Source organism: Trichosurus vulpecula, chromosome 9 (assembly GCF_011100635.1).
Source record: "Trichosurus vulpecula isolate mTriVul1 chromosome 9, mTriVul1.pri, whole genome shotgun sequence".
Classification (NCBI taxonomy): Eukaryota; Metazoa; Chordata; class Mammalia; order Diprotodontia; family Phalangeridae; genus Trichosurus; species Trichosurus vulpecula.
In genome coordinates this window covers 184,087,187-184,094,149 of record NC_050581.1, presented here as the reverse complement: position 1 = coordinate 184,094,149, position 6,963 = coordinate 184,087,187, and the positions used below count along the sequence as shown (strand labels likewise).

General features: G+C 41.1%; 1 pseudogene; it reads right to left on the bottom strand.

The window, feature by feature from the left end:
* Positions 1–288: 288 nt before the first annotated feature.
* LOC118830784 lies at positions 289–1,531 on the bottom strand (annotated as a pseudogene).
* Positions 1,532–6,963: the final 5,432 nt, after the last annotated feature.

Genomic DNA, 6,963 nt, shown 5'->3' with positions numbered 1-6,963 from the left:
GTGTGCCTTTGTTTATGCCATACAAACACCTGAAAACCAGTGTTCTGCATTCAGCATTGAGCCAGAATTGACTGCTGTCACTTTATGATAAAACTGCATGTTTTGCTTTGGTTTTCTAATTGGAAGACTGAAAGACCCAGCAGACAGGAAAACGTGTTTATTGATCAAGCTTCAGCCCAGAAAGTGGACGGCACCACAGGGAGTAAGGGAGGATGAAGAACCGACTTGGAATTCTTTGCAAATAATCCCTGGCTCTTTAAATGAAGAACACATTGTAAGGTCTATTAATATGTTGTACAATGCAGTAAATGAGCAAGTTGAGGATTGTTTGGTGATGACCTGGAAACTCATACTAGTTGCAAAAGGAAGAAAGACACAGAATGGACTGCCCTGCCTGGGATAAGGTCAGAGACTTATACATCTTTTAAGTCATCCCTGTAGATATCCTCTCCATTCCAAGATCCAATCAACCAACTTTCTATTGAGTTTTAGTTTTGCTCCAGGCTAAACCTGGGGATTCCAAGTCAAAAGTGAAAGAGTCTCTGCCCTCACAGAACTTCTGTTCCACTGGGTCATCATTGTACACATGCCTCCCCATGCCATGTGATATTTGTTGAATGCTCTCCTTTAAACCTGCATAAGGGAATCTATCAAGAAGGGTCCTTTTGTTGTTGTTGTTGAGAAATTTATTTACATATAAAAGTTGAGCCATAATCCACTAGAGTATAACCCAAATGCCAGGACCAAGCCACCAAATAGTGATTTGGGTCTATTGCTGACAGACACAGAGCTGCTTTATGGTGGAGCCCAGGGTCATTTAAAAAGCTGGAATTGATCATAACCCAATTTTCATATAATATCTTGAAACACAAGTAGGGAATTTTAAAATGAAATGCCACCCTTTGGGTGTTTCGTTTCCTTGCCAAGTTGACCCGCTTAAGGAGAAGGCTTCCAATTAAGAGCCTCAACTCAGCTTTAGCAACACCCTCATCTTGTTTCAGAGACCCATCTCAAAGAGAAACCTGAGAGCTCCTTTATTCAGCACTAGGGGAATACTTTTTTGTCTTTGTTATCCCACCAGACTCAGTAATTCAGGGTTGTGGCCATTATCATCCATGTTAGGAAGGGGTACATGAAGCAGAAGGCTGTCAGATTCAAAGGTCTCAGGACACAGTGGTGGCCACTGCAGCCCCACTGGCCAAGTGATCTCCACCAGGACCCAGCCCATCACCAAAGAATAAGGGTGGCCAGCCTCAGATCAGAGGCAGCTGCCCCACATAGAGTCCCAGGGGTAGCAGAGTCTCCTCTGTGAAGGCCCTGAGCTCCTCCCAAACCAGGGAGGAGCCATACCATATATCCTCCAGATATCCTCCTCCAGATATCCTCCAGATAGGACCCTGCATCCAGTAGGGTAGATGCCATGACAGCTGCACCATGTTGGAACCTCACAGCTTGTGATCCAGGATCCCAGCATGCCGCTAATGCTTGGGAACAGTGTGAAACCAACTGCAGGGACCCACAAGGATGCCATGCCTAGTATGCTCTCTGGAGGCTCAGCAGGTACAGGGGATGGAAGATGCACACTGGAACAGCCCAGACTCAACAACAGTTCTTAATGGGATCTACTTTTTAAAAAATCTTTTATTTATTTACTTTAAACAATCATTTTATTTAAAATTTTGAGTTCCAAATTCTCTCCTTCCCTACAGTCCCACTCCCATCCATTGAGAAAGTAAACAATATCTTACCCATTATACATGTGAAGTCATGTAAAACATATTTCTATGTTAGCCATGTTGCAAAAAAAAAAAAAACAAATAATTTAGGAAGTGAAGAAAGTCTGCCGCAATCAGCACTCAGAGCTCATCAGTTCTCTCTCTGGTGGCAGATGGCATTTTTCATCATCGGTTCTTTGAAATTGTTATCCAAATCGTTCACATTTGATCATCCTTACAATGTGCTGTCAGTCACAGCTAGGTGGCACAGTGGGTATCATGCCAGGCCTGAAGTCAGGAAGACTCATCTTCCTGAATTCTAATCTGGCCTCAGACACTTACTACGTGTGTGACCCTGGGCAAGTCACTTCACCCTGTTTGCCTCCATTTCCTCATCTGTGAAATGAGCTGGAGAAGGAAATAGCAAACCACCTCAGCATCTCTGCCAAAAAAAAAACCAACGTAAATGGGTCCATGAAGGGTCAGGCATGACTGAAAAACAACTCAACAAAGATAACGACAATAATTCACTTGCTGTGTATGGCCTTCTCGTGGTTCTGCTCACTTCACTTCACACGACTGTATAGAAGTCTTTCCAAGTTTTTCTGAAACCATCCTGCTCGTTATTTCTTATAGCAAAATAGTATTCCCTCACAATCACAATCACAACTGTTCAGCCATCCTCCAATTGATGAGCATCCTGTCAACTTCTAATTCTTTGCCAACACAGGAAGAGATGCTTAAAATATTTTTTCCCAAATAGGTCTTTTTCCTTTTTCTTTGATCTCTTTGGGATACAAAACTAGAAGTGGTATTGCTGGGTCAAAAGTTACGCGCAGTTTTATCATCCTTTGGGCAAATTGTTCTCTTGAGTGATTGGACCAGTTCACAACTCCACCAACAGTAATGCTATTATTTTCAATTATGACTTTAATAGTCCAAGGAAAATTAATTATTTCATTGTTGTTTATATTCTCCTCATTAACTTAAATCTCACTCTAATAAATGAGATAATATTTATAAAGTTTAGCACAGTTTCTAGCACAGTAAATACTTAATAAATGCTTGTTCCATTCCATTCCATATGGGCTGGGTGTTTTAAGTACTTGCTCTGGCCAAAAGAAAATAGACAAAAAGCAGGCCAGCTTTCTGTCATTGGGACTACTGGTCTTGAGCAAAAGATATAGCTAGCCCAATGCTCAAGCTTTGTGGTACAGTGAAAAGATCACTGTCTCAGAAATCAGGAGTTCTGGGTTCAAAACCCTTCTCTGACACTTACTGCCTCAGGCAAATGACCAAGCAATGCCTAGGGCATTGGCTTCCTCATTTGTAAAATAAGTGGTTTGGACTACAAGGCCTTAAAAATACCTTCCTGCTTGAGATCTCTGATCCATAATCCAAGCTTTTCCACCTCTGTAGCACCTAACATAGATCAGTCAGCTGGTATAGACTTTGAGAACCCAAAGCCATTTCTATGCCACAAGAGGGCATCAGAGGAAAACTTGAGTAGAATATGGAGAGTTTTCAATATATTAGAGAGAAAGAAACTCATTGATGTGAGGGGATGATCTCCTTAATTCTGACAGCGACTCTTTTGCTCAAGAAACATCAGCAGCCACTTATTACCTCCAGCAGAAAATCCAAATCCTCTCACATTTTATGCCCTTCAAAATCTAGTGCCTACTGATCTTTCCAAAGTTATTTCCTATTACTCCCACTCATCTATCTTATATTCCAAAAAAATGGCCTTATGATGTTGTGATCTCAAAAGAGCCTTTCACCTTTCAGACTTCACCATCCTGAGAATGGTCTCCCTTCTTACCTCCACTTCCTATAATCCAGTGATACACAGAAAGTGCTTAATAAATGTTCATTGATCTTAAATGAATTGGATCAATACTCAATTCAACACTTCAAAAGATTCATGACCTTATTTGCATGGATATTATCTCCAGCAATATCCAAAGGAACGGTTCTAGAATCTAGTAAGCAGTTTTCATAAATTCCTCAGGTCAAAACAATTCACATCAAGTTGGCCAACCTTCTGATGAGGTCTCCTTGACCTTAGGGGGCTGAACCTTGGATAGCAGACTTAGACAATCTATGCCACAAACAGATATCGGAGGAGAGCACTCTCTAGAGGTGAGGACATTTAATAAATACCCTAGGGAAAATGAAGCCTACCTACAGGAGAGTATGTTCTTCCTGGAGAAAACAGAAATTCTTTGGGAGTATCTGCTGCACCCTGTTCTCTTCCAACAGGAAGCTTGTAGCTGATCACTGGATTGCTGTTTGTCCCCTCCATGAATGGCTACTCTGGAGAGACAGGGATCTTTTCTTTCCCCACAAGTGGATGGATGGCAAGAAGAAAGATCATGCCCACTCAATGCCACTGAAAGGAGCCATGAACATTTCCTTTCACCTAACAACCCTCAATACCCCTTTGCCTTGTTCCCAACCAGGCAAAAGGTGCCCATGGACAGTTAGATATTGACCTTCACATCCCCACCTCTGCTGAAGGTCTACCAGAGACTCACTCCATTCTAACCCAGTGTGACCTCAGCCAAATCACATAACTGCTCAGAGGACTCAGTTTCCTCATTTTTTAAAATGAAGGAGTTGGGCTACATGACCACAAAGGTCCCTTCTAGCACTAGATCTCTGATCCATAGTTCAAATCTTTCCACCTCCATAGAACCTTCTAGAACTTAGTCAACTGGCACAGCCTTCAAGAGCCCAAAGTCATTTCCTTGTTATAAGGATGTGTCAGAAGTGAACTTTAGTGGAGGATGGATAATTTCCAATACATTAGAGATTGGTTGGGGAACATATTCCTTATCCTTGTACTCTAGACCTCTAGGCCTTTCCATTTGTCATAAGTACTTTCCTTGCTTAAGTCCTAGCTGACTTTCCATAATAATGGAAAAAAATAATATTATCTCTAATATTTATAGAGTGCTTTGAGGTTTGCAAATACTTAACATTTAAATTAAATAATTTAGTACTATGTTTATAGAGATATGCATTATATATCTCTACAAACAGTATATATACAAACATTATGTATAAACATTTATGCATATATGTATACATAAACATTTTTAATCTCATTGACATGTTAATCTTTGATTTTCTCTGAGGCAAGATTCAAACTCTAGTCTTCCTGATTCCAAGCCCCACTCTCTCTCCACCATCCAAATCTTAACACTGTGCCCATCCCACAGTCAGTGTAATGGGGAGGCGTGGCCAAAGGAGTCCATTTTCGTAATGGACTCCTTAAGGACAGAGCTCCATTAGCTACACCCCCATCACAGAGTGCTTAATAAATGCCTTTCCATCCCATTCTGCAAGCCAGAGCTGCATGGATAGGGCTTGCACTCAGCTGCCTGATCCCACCAGCACTCATAAAGAGCATGCGGTTGTGGCCAGATGTGCCGTGAAATTGTCAGCCGGAGCCCAGTGCTCTCTAGGAGAAGGCCAACTCTACTGCTGTGCCAGCCATGAGAAAATGATCCAAACACCTGCAGCTTGCCTGGATCAAAGCCTTGGGCGCCTGCCCTCTCCTCTGCCATTTCCAGATGCCTTTTCATCTTCCCTCTCAAGTCTCCATCCTCACAGATAAAAACTCCTGCGGTGGCTATTGTAACTTACAGAAAAAAGCTGGAAAGGCTTCATTCCATCCCTTGGACCCGGGCACTTAGTTAACGGTAGCAGAGGTCATCCAGCAGCCGACTCCACGGAAGAGGCTGCTTTCCAGCCAAGATGGTTCCCCAGACCCTTGCAGACCACTGGAAGGAGTCAAAACATAGATGGAGATGGTCCTACAGAGAGAAAGTTGAAACCCAGGCTGGTACAACAGAAAGAACACTGGAGACGAACTCGGAGGACCTGGGCCCAATCTCACCTCTGTCATTCCCTTCCTGACCACGGATGTCCAGCTTCTTCACTAGCAAAATGAGGGGGTTGAACTCAATGGTCCCGAGGTGCTTTTCAGCTCTAAACTGTAATGAACAGGGTCCAAAACAGGAGGCATTTAAAGCACTCAGTCCTTCTAAGAGAAAACTTTCAGGGAATAGAGGCCAACTTCAAATCTCTCCTGTATCATTTATGACAAAAGCTGTTTTTCTCCTGTGTGTCCATACTGCTGCTGCTGTTTCTAACGACAACAGTAACAACAGCAAAGATTTCGATAGCATGTTTGCGATGTGCGTGTATGTCTCACTCCCCATGTTATCTAATCTGATATGTCTTTTGATTTATGTTTGCTGTATTTGATATGTATATGACATATATCATATATGTTCGATATATATTCGCTAGGTTACATATGTATGTTTATAGATGATGTTTTATATAGATAAAGATATATCACTTCCTATGTTATCTTATTCCATGTAATTTTTGCTTTATGTTTGATATGTTATATTTCCTCTGTATATGACATATATGATGTATGTTTGATATATATTTGCTATGTTATATATGTATGTTTATATATGATGTTTTATATATATTTAGATATATCATTTCCGATGTTATCTTATTCCATATAATTTTTTGGTTTATGTTTGATCTGTTATATTTCATATGTATGACATATATGATATATGTCCACTATATATTTGCTATGCTACATATGTATGTTTATATATATATATATATGATGGCTTTTATATATATAGCACTCCCTATGATATCTTATTTGAGCTTCACAACAAATCTGAGAGGCAGTTGCAATGATTATGCTCATTTTACAGATGGGGAAACCAAGCGGGGGGCGTAAAATGACTTGTCCAGAGTCACAAAGCTGGTCAATTTCTGAAGATTCAAACTTAAGTCTTCCAGACTCCATGGTCAACACTCCCTCCATTATGCCGCCTAATGCTCAGCCAATGCTTGGCACATGGGAGGCACATAACAAATGCTTGTTAGACTGAACTGAATAAAAAAGTAAAACAAAAAAGAAGGAAGGAACAGATCTCTAGGTGGTGCAGAGGATACAACACTGAATCTAGAGCCAAGAAAGTCTGAGCTTAAATCCAGTCTCAGATACTTACTACCTATGTGACACTGGCAGCTTATCTCAGCCTCAGTTTTCTCACCTGTAAAATGGGGATAATAACACTGACCTCACAAGGTTGTAAGAAGCAAATGAAATAATAGACGTAAAGCATTTTACCAACCTTAAAGTCCTGTGTAAATGCTAGGTGTCACAGTAGATGGAATGCCGGGGCTGGAGTCACAAAGA